Genomic DNA, 16,203 nt, shown 5'->3' on the forward strand with positions numbered 1-16,203 from the left:
TGGCAGGAAAGAACTTCCACTCGCAGATCGGTTCAGCTGTGTCAACAAAATGGTTTGACTTTCGCCCAGTAAACCACTGACGCAGGCCGGGACTGGGTCACACGTGGGGAGAGCTCTCTGCGAGGTCAACATGCGGCTGAAGACCTTGCCGGGTTCATAGATAACAATTCAAATGGGAAACACAACCGAGGTGAAAGAAGTGAACTACTTCAGTTCCATTGGGGCTTAGAGCTGGCAAAATAGAGACTTGATAGACAGTTGATACCATCCAGGGGTTATTCTATTTGTCTATGACTCATGACAACTTTGCCAAAGTATGAGGCAACTTGTTAAGCATTCATTGACAAACGCTGAGAACTTTTTAGTCTGTAGTTTGTCCGCTTTGTTAGCGAGTTTTACAGCCTCATTCCTCAAAGTCTTACAGCAACATTTCCTCCGCGAAAAGACTCACAAATGCCTACCATTCCCAAAGATGGGAAGACTTTTTTAGGATGCCCAAATACAGAAAGAACTTTTATCTGCCATCAGCACCTACAGAACGAACCCATCCTCGCGGTGAGTCATGGAATTGGGCGGGATTGGCTGTAGATCTGCCTCGCAAGATAAGACTGCCAAAGCCAGAGACTGACTTGGAGTCGGAGTGCCCTTTGGCTTCATTTTGGCCAAAAACGGCATTCCAAGGCGGCCAAGGGGAAAGCCAACTCGAAAATGCGGGCCCTGATGTGCAGAAGGCTGCTACCATATTGGAGGATAGCTGGAGCTTGGGTTTGGATTCCTCTTGGCGTCTGGCTTTGGCTTTGGGTTTGCGTTTGGGTCTGGGCCTGGGCTTGGGTTACACCTACCAGCCCGCGACCTTATCGCACCCATTAATCTGGCAGCGCAGGGAAAGAAATGAGCAATAACGAACCAAATGAGGCAAGGCAAGATGGTGGATGTCCCCTGCCCTTCCCAGCGTTCCCCATCGACCGACTGGGACAATATGGCGCATAACCATCAGCACTTCGAGGCGTATATGGAATATGAAGGAGAAGCCTAATGAAAAGCAACCCCGAAGAGGGAGCAGCAGGAACCGCATGTTAAATATTATGACCAGCTCAGGCTGCTTCGCACTCCCTCTCCCTCTCCATCTCTCTCTCGCACACTCTTGCCCCATACGCAGCCGACAAAACAGAAAAAACAGAAAGGAAAAAAAATATGAATTCTTTTTTTATGATCTCAAGTCATGCAAAAAGCGAAACGAATCAGAACGCGGCGCGCATTGGACGTGAGTCGCGAATGCTTCGTGCGGGGCGATGATGGCGGCCATGGTGGCTTAACCCCCCTCTGCCAGTCAGCACCTCTGCAGCCCTGCACCCCCTGCGATGGCCATCGTCTGTTGGCCACGTTTTGGGGTCCCGTCCCGGGTTTTGCACTCCTTTTTCTTGTGTGCGCGCGCTCGAGATAAGAAACTTTTTGTATTTTTTTCCATAATACTTTCGATACCCGGTAATCGGGGTATACCGGGTATAGGTTTGGTTTTACTTGTACAAATGAAATGTTCTTTGAAAGCGTTTAGTTTAAAGGCAACAGAAGGTTTTGGCTCCAACTATTTCCACTCAAATGTGAATAGCGGGTATCCTGAAGTCGGTTTCCGATATTAACATTCGCATTTCTTTTGGTTTTCATTTTTTTGTTCGTGGTGTTCAGTTCGTTTTCGTATTCCGTGATGGCGAACATCACGGGGCATGGAACCTCTGGCGGAAATGTTTGACAGACACGTAATGCCCTCCGCTACAGTCATAAATTTTTCTATTCTTTGCATACACTCTCTCTCTTTCACTTCCACTCTATCCCTATCTCTGTTCAACTCTATTGAACGATTTTCTTCATATGGAAAAACGAAAAATGGAGAAGCAAAAGGAGTACTCGTAAGTGCTGATGGAATTTTATAATGAACATTCAGTGGGCCTTTGAACATTTTGTGATGCTAAAGTGCAGTTAAGGAATAATTGTTGTGCTGCAAAACAGCAACGAAACCCATAACTAAGACCCCAGGGAAAGAGAGAAATAGAACTTGCAACTGCAACAAAAATGTGGCAAAAAGTGGAGAAAACCCACACAATGGGTGGGACCACACAATGAGAGAAAGCCAGAGCCAGAGCCAGAGTGTGAGTAGTAGTGGGAGGAAAAACTAACTGCTTGGAGAGAGAGAGAGAGAGAGAGAATAGCATTTGAAAACAAAGTGACGAGAAAGGTCGTAACATCCAAAGGGAGCAATCATCGCACATTGGATTGACAGAGACGAGGTGGATAAGAAGTGGAAGCGGATATCCAGCAGGGCACAACAATAGCCACGAAGGTATGCAAAATACCCAACCCTACCCTAGGGAGACATGAAGGGAGACAGAGACTCACCTTCACTCACCGGCAATATGAGAATTTCTGCACAATGTGTCTGAAATTTGAAAAATAAACTGACATAAAATATTAACAAAGCTCCTGTGACTAAGCTTGGCTCCTGCGCTCCAGCTATCGAGTGCTCTTCTGATAAAAATAAACTTTGACTTGTTTTTCCGTAAGGCTAATTGATGGTACACAGAAAATAAAGGCATATTTGATCATGTGTAATTTGGTTACTAGATAACCGAAAGGCAAATAGGAGTTCCCAAGGCTATACTTGCAGGAAGAGTTTTAATTTGCTTAAATTATTAGATAATAGTCTCAAGGATAAAGTGAAATAGAAACCATTGATCGGCTGTATGTTACCAACATCTTCTTCAAGTGCCCCTTGTGCACTTTTTAGAGGGTATCACGGGAAGAAAATGCAAATGATGTACCACCAGAAGCTTTCACAACTTGACTGTGCGACTGCGATGGCAGACAGACACCTTTAAGTAGTACGAATATGGCTCCGGAGCTGGAGCTGGAGTCGAACCAACCAACAAACCTAAGACCAAGCCAGGAACACCCTTCCGCGAGCAGCAGAGGGAAATACTCATACGCCCCGTTTTAGTTGCGCCAACAACAATGGCAACCAAACGTGGCAAGAGGGCGGGCTGCGTCGGGGACTGTGTACAGCCTCAAAAGCTGCTTCAACTCTTTCGGGGGAAAAAAAACAAAAAAGAAACGACGAGGTAAACAACAAGAGAAACAGTGCAAACTCTGGCACCCAACCACTTGCAGGGTGGTGATGGGGGGAGGGGAGCTGAAACCCGAGAAGAGGAACGGGTGTAGTGCAGTTGGGGGTGGGGTCGTGGGGAGGATGGAGGATGGAGGCGCAGTCGCCCCGGCATATTCGTGAGCAATTTCGCGTTTGACGAAACATATAATCTTCGCACATTTCTATGGAAATGAATGGATTGGTGGAATGCTTTGCTTGATGTATTGATAGATGCACGGCGGGATTGATGGATATATGGCTGGTTGGATAAATTGGATTCGTATTGGTTCTTTTTTTGCTGTTGCTGCTCCAACAAGACAAACGACAGAGAGCAGCACAACAACGGAGAGAGAAAAGCAAAAAAAGAAGAGAAAAAAATAGGTGGCATATTTCTTTGGCAGTTGCATTCGCTGCAGTTTCTACCTCTGCATGCAAATTGGTATCCCCTACTGGCTCTCTCGTAGCTCCCCACCCCTCCCCGACCATTGCACCATGGCACGGCCACACCCTCAACATCTCCCATTCTGCAAGAGGCAGGCGCCTCAACGTCGCTGCCCGTTGCGCTGTCGATGGTCGCATGGCCTTTTTCCAGTCATGTTCTACTTACACAGTGTGTGTGTGTGAATATATGGCTGTACATATGTACATGTGTATGTATGTGCATCAGTGTGTGTGTATTTTCTGTGTTTTTCTGCTGTGCGCCTATGCAAATATGCAATTAAGTCGGCCTGGCCCCGACTCTTGCCATGGAGCGGCATGTTTGCCGTCATCTAACATGGCATTCCATCAGCAAACGGAATCGGAATCAGAATCAGAATCACAGCAACAGTCGGAATCTGTATCTGAATCCGATTCAGAGAGCCGCAGTCAGAGCAACATCAATACGCTCATCGTCGCAAACTTCCCCATGCGGGGCAAAAGGAAAGGGGACTAGGACTAGCACTGAGAGTAGAAATGGACATGGCCATGGAAGTGCAAGTAGAAGTAGAAGTGGGAGTGACACGTTGATGGCCAGCATGCGATTGGCCTAATAGTTGGGTCATGTGTGAGTGTGGGGTGTGTGCTGTATGCCATGGCATAGCCGATTACACACGGTGTACGAGCTCCAAGACAGCCAGCGCTGATTATATAGTTTAGAAGATTGAAATGTCCATAATCCATTGCCTGAAACAGACACTAGTTTGGCTGCAGGATCAATAGAAGTTTATGCAGTTAACTGAATGAGGTAATCATGATTTGCTTGGGCTTCTAAATATATTGATTTATCTGTACACTTATAATAGATTCAAGGGGTATCTTGTTATTAATTTTTTTAGTCTATTAAGTGCTCAGCTTTTCTGTAATATTAAGTCTGATATTCATTTAATTATTAATAAGAATTCTCCATATCCAAATCCAGATTATCTGCAAATGCCAGATCTAAATACATTTTTGAACTTTGTTAAAAGTTTCTTAAGCTGTTTCTTTGGCCATAATATTCGGCACCCTTAAACCCCCTGAACTCCCTACAAGCCATGTGCATAGTTTCTTAGCTAAGAATTTGCATGAAATATGCAAACAACAAAGTGCAGAGTAAATTGTAAGAAAAGCAAAAACAATGCTGAATGATTACAAAACGTTAAGCCGCAAACAAAACAAAAACAACAAAAAGAAGAGAAGAGAGAGGGAAGGAAGATGAGAAAAAAGTGCAGGGCACCGCAACAGAAATAACAACAAAAATGCAAGCAGCGAAATTCCAACGAAAGCATTGCTGCATCTTCGCTTGCTCTTCTTTGGCTTCCTCTTCGCCTTCGCCTTCTCCTTCTGTTCCTCCTCCTCCTCCTCCTCCTCCTCCACCATATAAAGCGTGTGTGTCGCTGCTGCTTGCCATCTTCTTCTGTCTTATGGCCTGCCTGAAGCTTCTTTCTTTTCTTTGCTGCTCTTAAAGCTACTGATGCTGCTGCTGTTGTGTTGCTTTCCTTCTTCATCGCTCGCATTTGGATGTACATATGTACGTATGTTATGTATGTTTGTAGGTGCTGTGCTGTTGAGTGTGTGTGCGGCGAGGCGACGCCATGTTGCGTGTAGTACGCGTGCAGAAAAGACATAAATACAATGTAAGCATGCATGTATGTACATATGTAAGTATCAATGTAAGTAAGAAAAAACTAAAAGTATTAAGACTTACATATGTACATCTGCATGCGTATGTATGAATTGTAGGATCAATGTTTATATAAGTACAACATTGTATGTACACACAAGTATGTACATATGTACATATATGTATTTATGTACATATGTATGTGTAGTAACTTACATGCATGTGTAGGCACGTATCGCAACATTTCGCATTATGGCCGTTGCCGAATGCTTGTGGCTATGGCTTTTGTGGCACGAAGCCCCGTCATTGTAGTTGGTGTTGTTTTGCGTGCCACCACCACCATCACCACCATCACCATCACCGCCACCCAACCCAAGCCAAAAGCCCAAAATAAACCCAAGAGCAACAGAGAGGGAGTCACCGAGAGAGCGAGAGAGACAGCGGCAAAACCGCATACAACTTATTTTGCTACTCCGTTGCTGTGCGGTGCGGTTGAAGCCAAGAAGATAAAGTCAGCCAAAAGAAAAACCATGAAAATGAGGGAAGGGTAGAATAAGCAGAGGGGAAACCGAAACTGTGGACTGGATAAGCTGTGCTCTGATGGCACTGCAAACTGCAACTGGGACTGGCAGCTGGCAGCTGGGAGCTCAGGCCTACACAAAACTCCCAGGAGCTAGTCTTGTGGCTGTGCGAAGCTTTTGAACTATTTCAAATTAGTTGCCATGAAATTTTCAATTAATTTTCAAATTTCAATTTAAAAATCGACCGAACAAAGCTGAATGGCTGCTGCAGTCACAGCCATGGGCCGCCACCTCTGAAAGTGTGATGAGAAATTTCATAATGACTTCTTAGCCCCCACCCGTTTCAGTACCACTCCGCGTCCCACTCCCAGTTGGAGTCGGCCTCCATGGCTATAATAAGTGCAATTAGGCAATTGATGGTCTCGTCAGCTCAGCTCGGCAGAGCTCTCAAAGCGGATGTGAAGGTGAGTCGAGTGGACTCGAACGGAGTCGTGTCTCCCAGCCACAGCCCCAACGCCAGGCCGAACTCTGCAGCTCCTGCAACTGTCGCCTCGCCTCGTTAGCCGGGTAGCAAATTTTCAGCGTCTAACATGGCCGGTCGCCATGTTTAATCAAATACGTGACTTGATTTCAATTTGGGCAGCGGCCCCACCAATTCACAGCAATTCACAGCAACAGCTTTCCACATTTAAGCATTTAAAAGCATCCGACAGATGCGACTCCGGTGCGTATCTAGCGCCGATTTGCTTACATTTTTACTCGGGATAAGCTTTTATCAAGCAATGGGATAAACTTATATTCATGTGAAAATTTCTTAAGTAAGAAACCAAAAGGTTTCCCATTGATAAAGTAATTAAATAGCTGAACTTATTGTTTTTGATATTCTTAAAACCCATTCACATGGTCAACTTTTCTGCTCTGGCATAGTTTTCAACATATAATTAAACATTTCTCCAACCGATAAATGTCCCTAGCATGAGGTTAGCTGCAATAGAAACTGTCCGACAAGTGTTGAGCTAATTACAAGATTAAGGTCTCAGATTCTACACTCTTGAAAGACCCACATACAAATGTACATATTCATGTCTATACCAGCCAATGGTTGGGATGCCAAAGCCAGGCCACTCCATCTCCATCTCCATCTCCAGGTCCAACCTGTTCCGCATTTCAGCAAGTCAATCAGAAGTCAATCACTTTGTGTGTACGGGTCTTCGGGGTTCGGTTCGGTTCGGTTCGATTATATATGAGTATACGAAATGTCCGACAACGAGCTCTCTGACTTCAGTCTGTTGAAAATAATAATAATAATAATAATGTAGAGAAGCAGCAACAACATAATTGCAAATTGGCCCGAAAATAAAACAACAAAAAGTGAGCCACAACAGCAACATGATAATTTAATGTTTGCCAAATGGGCGAACGGGACATACACCACACCACACACATATACACACACATACACACAGACACATTCAAACACCAGGCCACAGAGGGGAAAAAAAAGTAAATTATAGACTGTCTGGTGACCTTGAAAGTGAAATGCTCCAATCCCCCGGTAAGGAGAAAGAGAGCGTCGAGAGGTAGATCATCGTGTGTCTGGCTCTGGCTTTGGGCCTGTCTCTGGGTCGGGGGGGAAGGTGCCTGTGTGCCTGCCCAGAAATTAGTTACTCTGCGACCATAATGCCCGCTCTAATTGCGTAATTGACTGATCCGACACGCTAGTGAGCCGAAAGCAAACAATTGACTGACATTCGCTCACACATTGAGATACATATTTTGAGATAAATACACGCTTAGGGCTGCGACAATCTGTATCTGGATCTGGGCATCGCCTCAAGACTGAAATTCATCTAGGGGTGGCTGCTACAGGACAAAAGGTGGCACGACGGCTCCCTTCTAGAGTTACGCAGCCTTGCTGCTGCGCATGTACAACATAAATATATTCCAAACACACACAAACACACTCGTACAGCTCCCCATAGCTGCACCTTCGCCTTGTGTTTTTTATGCAATTGTTTTATATTTCGCCCAGCCCCACTCTCTTTCCTTTTTTGTTGTGTGTGTGTGTGTGTGTGTTTTGGTTTTGTTAAAAAATGCTCGAATGGGCGTGAACCAAAAATACAATTTTTGTTGTTGCTGCTGCCGCTGCTTTCTTCTCGGGTTTTTATTTTTTTTTGAGCTGATTTCCGGCGCGTTTTGGATTACACAATGCGGCACAAACGGCTAGCGAAAGGTGAGCGGATTTGTCTGGAGCGGACGCTGGAGAGGAGTAGCCGGGAGCAGCCGGGAGCAGCCGGGAGCCGCCAGGCTGCCAGGCAAGCGAGTGGCAAGTTCCGCCCAGCTCGACGGTGCACGATTCCTGTGTCGCCGTCTTAAGAATCCAATTTGATTCTGGTGCTGGGCTTCACCCGGAAGCCATCCGAAACAATGCCCTGGCACTGGTGGAAGCGCCCTTGCAGTACCACTGCCACTGCCACTGCCACTGCCACATTTGTTGCGCCCTCGAGTGCGGCCTTTGTTGTGCTGGCCGAGATCAAGGGTCCTTACCCCGTTGTAGCGTTATAGCGGAACGCTGCCCCGCCCGCCCCAACTCGATCAACTGTTCGGATTTGTCAACTCTCCTTCCATCCTGCCCCGTTACAATCGGTTTACAGTTAATCTGCTCCCAGGCAGGCAGCTGCAGGAGTAGCCGCTGCACAACTGTTACCATCCGCAAGATTGGAGTTGCCAAACAAACAAAAGCTTCATAGAAATCCTATTAGTAGTCGGTCGGGTTTCCTGGAAGTTCAGAGAGCGTTGTGAATGCGATTAGGGAACCCCGAACTTGAGCTCTAATCTCCCACGAACACAGAGGTGGCTGCAGAAGCTAACCCGCTGGAGATGCGTGGCTAAAGCTCCCAGCAGGGGGCCAGTTCGGGGGAAATTAATCAAAACTAAACCAAAGCAAAGGCAAAGGCTAAAGCAAAAGCTCAAACGCACAAACCTATGGGCATACCGACCATTCACACATCTGGGGTCCACTCGTGGGTTAGGTTAATCTTCGCTGGATCAATGGGGGTACTCTGTGTGGCTCGGTCGGACAACTCAAACGTCCGCTCAACAATGAAAGTGGCAATTAACCAGAAGCCGAGCATTAAATTACAAAACGCGATCGGAGCAACAGGTTGGTTTGCCGCAGCGATCACTCGATCACCCCATCACCCGATCGCCGATCCCCATCAATTGATTGTAGTAATAATAATAAAAGAAAGAAGAAGAAAAAACAGACCAGCAGCAACAAGCAGTGTTGAATGAATGGATTTTACCGGGGACTGCCACTTGGACTGGTTCTCTGGCTCTGCCAGTATCTTTCTCTCTCTCTATCGATGTGCCTTGGTGGCCAGGCCAGGCCAGACCCACTGGGCTGCTTAATCGATTTCTTGAACAAACCCCGTCGCAGCTTCTTCCAACAGCAATTAGATGGAGCATTGGATTCTCACTATCTCTTCCGCTCTGCGGGAGACTTGCAGCTTGCAGGCAGCGGTCCCTGCACGTCCCTCTGCACATTTGAGAGCAGGCCCTCGACCTCGACGTCCCGCTGTGCCTTCGAATATTGATTGAAAATTGATCTATTAAGAGCCTCTGAAGTGCGACATCGATAATCCGCAAGCGAAAAAGTGCACATGCTCCGAACAATAGAGCGGCAGAAGGAAGATTCATCCGTGGGCGTGGCCGCAGTACTCTAAAACCTAAAAACCCAATGGGACTTCCCATTCCATCCATTTGTACTCGCATTATCCGATCTGTGTTTAGTGTTTGCCCCAGCAGGGAGCCCCCGGCTCACACCTCATCGCTGCGCATCGCATCGCATCGCCGTTGGAGTGTTCTCCGTTGATTGACAGTTGGCGACACCTTTTTATTTACGAGCACTGCTACCCGTTGGATGCGGCTGCATTTTTAATGATATCACGTAGTTTAATTTGCTCTCACCGCTGCTCATTTCGGTTTTTATCTGACTCTCTCGCTCTCTCGCTCTCTCGCTCTCTGCTGCAAAATGCAAAAAGTTTTCCAATCCAAACACCATTCATTCATCGCATGGCAAACGTTATTTCCTTCCTGTTCTTTATAGCTGCATTGGAGTGGAGTGTGGAGAGGGGAGAGGGGGATAATGTTATGGCATGCACTGCATTTGCTCATTATTGTTTGCGTAAACATTTGTGGTTTTTGGGGTCGGAGGTCATTTGGGTTTCGGCATTCGTACATGCATAAAATGTCATCGATAGCTTTTGCGGCTTGCACTTAAACACTTCAATTGATTGCCGCTGCGCGCCGCTTGGTCCCAAATGGCATTGAAAAACTTTAAATATGTGTGGGAGTTTGATTAGTTTTCATAAGTTCCAGTACCCCCAACTAAATCGAATTAAAGTTAATCCGCAAATTTTCTGGCAGCGTCTCACCCATTGCCAGGGCTAATAAAGTGGTTAAAGTGCTTTGATTGTCTGAGATGTCAACCCCTAACCACAAGCCCCCATCAGACCGCGACGATATCCATTCACGTTCAGCCAAACACTTTGATTTGTCAACTCATTTGGGACCCACTGGACACTGGACATGGAGGCACTGCTGCCGGCTGCCTGCTGACTGCTGACTGCTGTGCGGCTACGAGTGTGTGACCTTAGGTTCAACTCGTTTGCATGAGCCACATCTTGATTAGTCCAAACACTTTCAAAATGAATGTCGTCAGCAAAAGTTGTTGCCTGTTGTTGGTTTATTTTGTGGTTATTGCTTTGCTTCTGTTGTTGCTACCCCCTTTTGTGGTAATCGAATTGTTTCAGCGCCGCTCGGCAGTTGTCCGCAAATCGAGTCAATTTAATTGACCTCCAGAGGTCAAGCTGTTCTCTACACTCAACAGAGAGAGAGAGAGAGAGAGAGAGAGAGAGATGGCGAGAGACCCTCATGGAAACGCTTTCTTTCTTTTGATGATCCCCAGTGTCCAGTGGCGACTTGTTTTTATATAGAGTGTGGGATCCGCAACAGAATCCAAAGGCAACACAACGAGAGAGAGAGAGAGAGAGAGAGAGAGAGAGAGAGAGTGGGAGAGATACACCCAGAGTGAGCTTCTTCTCTGTTAATGGATTTAATTGAATTTTGGCTTGTTGCTGCGTTTTATTTGTCTTAATTGTCTGCGAAATAATCATAAATCAGTTTTGTAGACGACAACGAAAGCAGCAGCCACAGCAGTCGGAGACAATTCTCTGCCCTGGACTGGGGGGCGCGAGGGCAGCCAGCACTTGGGTCAATCAATTTATGACATATCCCCCAAGCTCAGGGTCCAGAACTGAAACGCACCGCAGCGTTTGCCCAACTCAACTGAGCAGATCTCAAGCCAGTCAGTCAGTCAGTCAGTCGGATGATGCGGCACTTTCACAGTTCTGCCTGGGAACTGGGAACTCTGTCGCGACGAGGCCGCGACTTGGGACATTGTTTTGCGGGCACAACCCTCCGTTTTGTTTGGGGTTCTTTGCGTTCGGTTCTTTTGTCTGAGAGATGGTGGGGGCGCGAATCACCCACAATTGGCGAGAGAGAATTTCAGATGTGTATTTTCATGCTGGTTCGAGCATCCGTGCTAGAGATTTAGTTAATTTAACATAGCATCGAATCGGATGGGAGTCGTCTGCAAAGTTGGACGCGGTTTTGCCTTCTGCGGCTGCTGGGCCGTCGCGCGGTTCGAATCAAAGCCAGCCAGAGGCAGCGCTTCCTGGCCATGTTGACAACTAAATAACACGTTAATGTGTTTATTGCGTATGCTACAATGTCCCCAGAGTGTTGCATAAGTCCCAGGTAGGAGCTGGGGCCAGAAACGGAGCTGGAACTGTGGCTGTAGCTGCAACTGGGCTCCAGCATTCGACTTGTGTTAGGTGTCGCGGCCAACACATTCGCGCTGCTCAGCTCTGCTCTGCTCTGCTCTGCTCTGCTCTTGATCCGCTCAACACTTGCGCATTAAACATGAGGCGACCGCAGCACGGCGGACTGGAAAAGAAACAGAAAACGCGTTTCACGCCACCACGGGCCACGGGCCACGGGCCAGGGGCTTGGGCTTTGGCTTGGGAAAGCCTCGACGACTGGTTGCACTTGAGTCCGGAGCTTCTTAACATTTATTTATGTATTTATGAAAACGTCAAGAGGCCAGTCGATTCACCGATAATCATATGCTACCCTGGTCAGCATACTATCTCCCCCCCCCTCCACCTCTAATGTCAGCCCAGAAATGCATTAAACATTAGTTTCCATAGAATAAACATTTGGCGAACATTTTGCAGTTGCATTCATTCGTGTTTGAGTACTCGTAGATCTCACTGTCACTCGCCTCGAATGTGTAGCAATAAAATTCTGAATTATTGGGGAGAACTCAGATGGATTGAACCAAGCAGGAAATCTATGTACGCGGGCTGATGGAGGGGGTGAGCAACTGCTGATGGATGCTTGGGAACTTTCAAGTTTTCCTTTCGGTAAAAGGCTGACAACGGAAATGCAAGCCCTCCTCCTGCTGCTGATTGCTGCTCCCTTGATTAGATCTGCATTTTGCGAGTAGAGTTGCCATGGCTATTCCTCTGGCCTCACAGGCAGCTGCATCTTGTGTAATGGGCAGATCAAACGCTCGCTTGTCACGTGCCTCACGTGGCACGCCCCCAGCCTGATTAAATTAGCAGAGTTTTCGAGCCACTATCGACAGTCGGAGAGCTACAAATGTGAGGTAGGGAAATAAAACCCAGTTTCGCGTAATTGCCCGTTTCGGATTTCGAAGCTTGACACAGACACAGAGGCAGGCCAGAGGCAGGCGCAGGCGCAGCAGCTGAAATTTGTGAGACATGCCCCCGTCTGTCTGGCACTGCAGCGACCTCACACCCTCTCTCCATGGACTGTCCCACTCAGTTACAAATGTCTGACGACCTTACGCAGCACGGGTCTGATGTTTGCCGCCAAATGTCACTCAGAGTCAGAGGCAGAGAGTCACAGTCAATGTCTTCGCTGAGCCGCTGAGTGAGAGAGAGCAAATTAATTCATTTTCAACACCTATTTTGACAGTTCATAAAATACATTTGTCATATCGGTCAGAGGCAGCAGCGACCACTGCCACTGCCACTGCCAGTGCCAGTGCGGGGCTGCCTGCCCTCAGACTGGTCAAGATTTATGTTGCCTCATTGAAAATGCAATTCAGAAAAAGAGAGACTACAAAAGCCACAGTCCAAGTCCCAGCCCGAGTCCCAGTCCGAGTCGGAGTTCGAGTCCGATTTCGATTTCGATTCCGACTCCCTGCCACATCAAATTTGTCCCTTGCTTTTTTTCCGGGATTTTCGTTGCGTTTTGTTTTTCGTTTTGTGAGAAGCGGCCGCGGCCAGGGCAGGCCCCAAAGCGAGTTGCAAAAATCTTAACAAAGTTATTTTAGCAAACGGTACGACAAAAAATGTCATGTCCTTAAACATTGCAACAGAGGACCAGCGGAGGACCAGCGCTGCTGCATCGCACTGAACCGAAGAGCTGAAGTGAGCTTTGGTCCAGTGCTCTGCAATCGATATGCGTGCAGATGCTCCACTTTGATCAGGTCATCAGCGACACATCGTTCATCATTCCAAGCGGACGGTGCGCAGGAATGCGGCAGGGACAGAGGCAGCAACGGGGACAGCAGCAGGAGGAGCTATGCATGACCAGTAGCCAGGTTCAAGACAATGGGCAAAAGCCATGAAAGGAACGCTTTTCAAGTTTTACGCCAAAGACCCAATGTCTGGGCTGGGTTCGGGTTTGGGTTTGGGTTTTCGGTTTTCGTTGTACTGAAGCTGAAGCTGAGACTGAGACTAAAGCTGAGGCAGAGGCTCCCAGGGCCCGTCGCGACTTTGACGGATGAATTTCACAAATAACTTCAACTGCAGCAGCTTCTGGGCTTTGGTCTGTTTTTTTCCGTTGTTGTTGTTGTTTGTTTAGTTTTGTAGTTCCTTCTGGTGGCTTGCGTTATTTATTGTACGAGTATTTGGCATGGACTCACGGACACACCAATACCAATTTGGTATTGCGAGTGCGAGTGCGAGTGCGAGTCAGAGCCGAGAGCCGAGAGCTGAAGCTAAGGCTGGACGTTGGAGTTGGCGTTGACACAAAACCTTGTTGAGTTTCGGAACGCAACCGCACGAATGACAGCAACGACAGCATTGGATGTCCCCGTTGTGTCTAAGTTTGGTATGCGTCATTTTTACAAGGAAATTCCTTTGCCCTTGCCTTTACCTTTGCCTTTGACTCTGACTCGGAGTCGGACTCTGACTTTTTGTCCTCCTGCTGCCGCTGGCTGGGATCCTCCTCCTTCATTCCTTCGATTTTGCTGCTAATTTATGTAACAAAGTAAGTACAGCCAGGGCAGTCCTAGCTGCCGAAAGCCTGGTCTGCTCCCTGCCCCCTGCCGTCTGGCTCTCAACTCTCAATTAGAAACCATTGAGTACTCCTGAGCTGAGAGAATTCGCGAATTCTTGTCGGAGATTTTAAATTGAAATCGCAAAAAGCGTTCCCAAATGCAAAAATCCTCTTTCGAGCTGAAATTCCTCTTCTTGGCCATTGTCTCTGAGGGTCCGGGTCGAAAAGGTGTTGATTTAATGAGGCTGAGGGCCAGCAGTGCCAGTGCCAGTGCCAGGACCAGTACCATTCAGGGCCTCCAACATAACCAACAGAAGGCGACAGCTGAAGCCTGTCCTGTCTGTCCAACCATTGGGCTGTGCTTTTTATGTGCCATTCGATTGCCGAGGGCTGAGTGAATCTGGAATTCAGCTTAAAACTAAACCAACAAAATGTGTGATTGACATTCCCAGCTTGGAGACACTTTCAGGGACTGCAAGATACTTCTGCGAGTGCGAGTGTGGATACTGCTGCTGAAATGTGTTTTCCTAGCTAATTGTGCAACGAGTCAGTGCGTAACAAGGGAATGCCACACTCTATGAGAAGATAATGCACAGCTTCCACTCGCACTGTATCTGTATCTGTATCTGTTTCTCTCTCCACTTTTGGGTCTGCTGCAAAACGATGCTGCCTTGAGGACATAATGGAACCATTCATTGAGCCTGTAAAAGCCTGCCAGCCTCGAGCATATCCTGTTGCGTTCTTTTATGATTAATGGAACAGATTTTCGCGCTTCCTTCCGCCCTCGCACACACACACACACCCTCACACCGATGCACAGATACGCCGCACACACACTCATCCGTTGAAGGCCACTTAACTTTTTGAAGTGTAATGCATTAATGTGTGGCATCTTTCCCTGCTCCTGCCTTGAATGACAGCCAATGTCCCTGAAAGTGGCCCTCTTCCCCCTGCCCCAGCCTTTTCATCATGATTTTCACAATTTTATTAAAATGTTCTTTATATATTTTTTATTGTATTTTTCGGGTTTATTTTCATTTGTTTGATTCGATTTTAAAATAACTTTAATTGCTTAAAATTAAGGAGGAAAAGGAATGGGGCATATAGAGGCAGGGTGGGGAGGGGCAAACGAATCGCTAGGCTTTACCATTTTTGTTGCCATTTACTAGATTAACACTAATTAATTAAATGCTAGCACATGATTTATTTATTATGTTTTTGTTCCTTTCAGATTTTCTATGAATTTGATTTTTGTGTGTTTTCTGAAACGTAATTTTACTTTATTTGCTTTCACTTTCTAATTTATTGTTTCTCTATCATTTAATAGTTTACAGTTCAATCACACACACACACACACACGCGCACAAACAGTATCTTACACATACCTATACACAAATATAGACAGACACACACGCACGCACTTTAAATGTTAAACTATGAATTAATTATGAATTAATTTTGCTGTTGGTATAAATTAAACTAGAGTGAAACACACGCACTAACTACCGCTCATAATCTACAACTAAAATTAATCCATAATTACAGCTACAGCAAGCTCAAAATCGAATCGAATCACATCGCATCGAATAGCATTTAAGAAACAGAATTCATGTTCCCATTTCCATTTCCATTTCCATTCCGACTGGGATGGAGATGCCAAACGATTATTGGATTAGCGATTCAATTGTGGTCTAGACACAAGTGTACAATACAATTCAAGTGGTATTTTGGAGAAAAGGGGGAACAATATAGTAATATTATTATTGCACATTAAGTGAACGAAGGTGGTGAATGGGTAGGGATATGGGCATGGGTGTGGGTGTGGGTGTGGGTGTGGGTCCTCTTCCAAGTGCAGTTTTTGTGGGATCAAAGAAACAAGGGCAAAAAACTACAAACAAACAAAAAAATAGTTGAGAGAATCGAGGGGAACTCTTCTTCTTGCATTTGAGATCTGATTTTACTGATTTTTGTTGCTCGTTTTATTTCGAATTTTCTACACAAGAACAAAATATTTCGAAAGAAACTCTTAAGATCAACAGCTGATTTCTTTTTTTTTTGTGTTAATTTCATTTGATTTTTATTTA

Source organism: Drosophila subobscura, chromosome E (assembly GCF_008121235.1).
Source record: "Drosophila subobscura isolate 14011-0131.10 chromosome E, UCBerk_Dsub_1.0, whole genome shotgun sequence".
Lineage (NCBI taxonomy): Eukaryota > Metazoa > Arthropoda > Insecta > Diptera > Drosophilidae > Drosophila > Drosophila subobscura.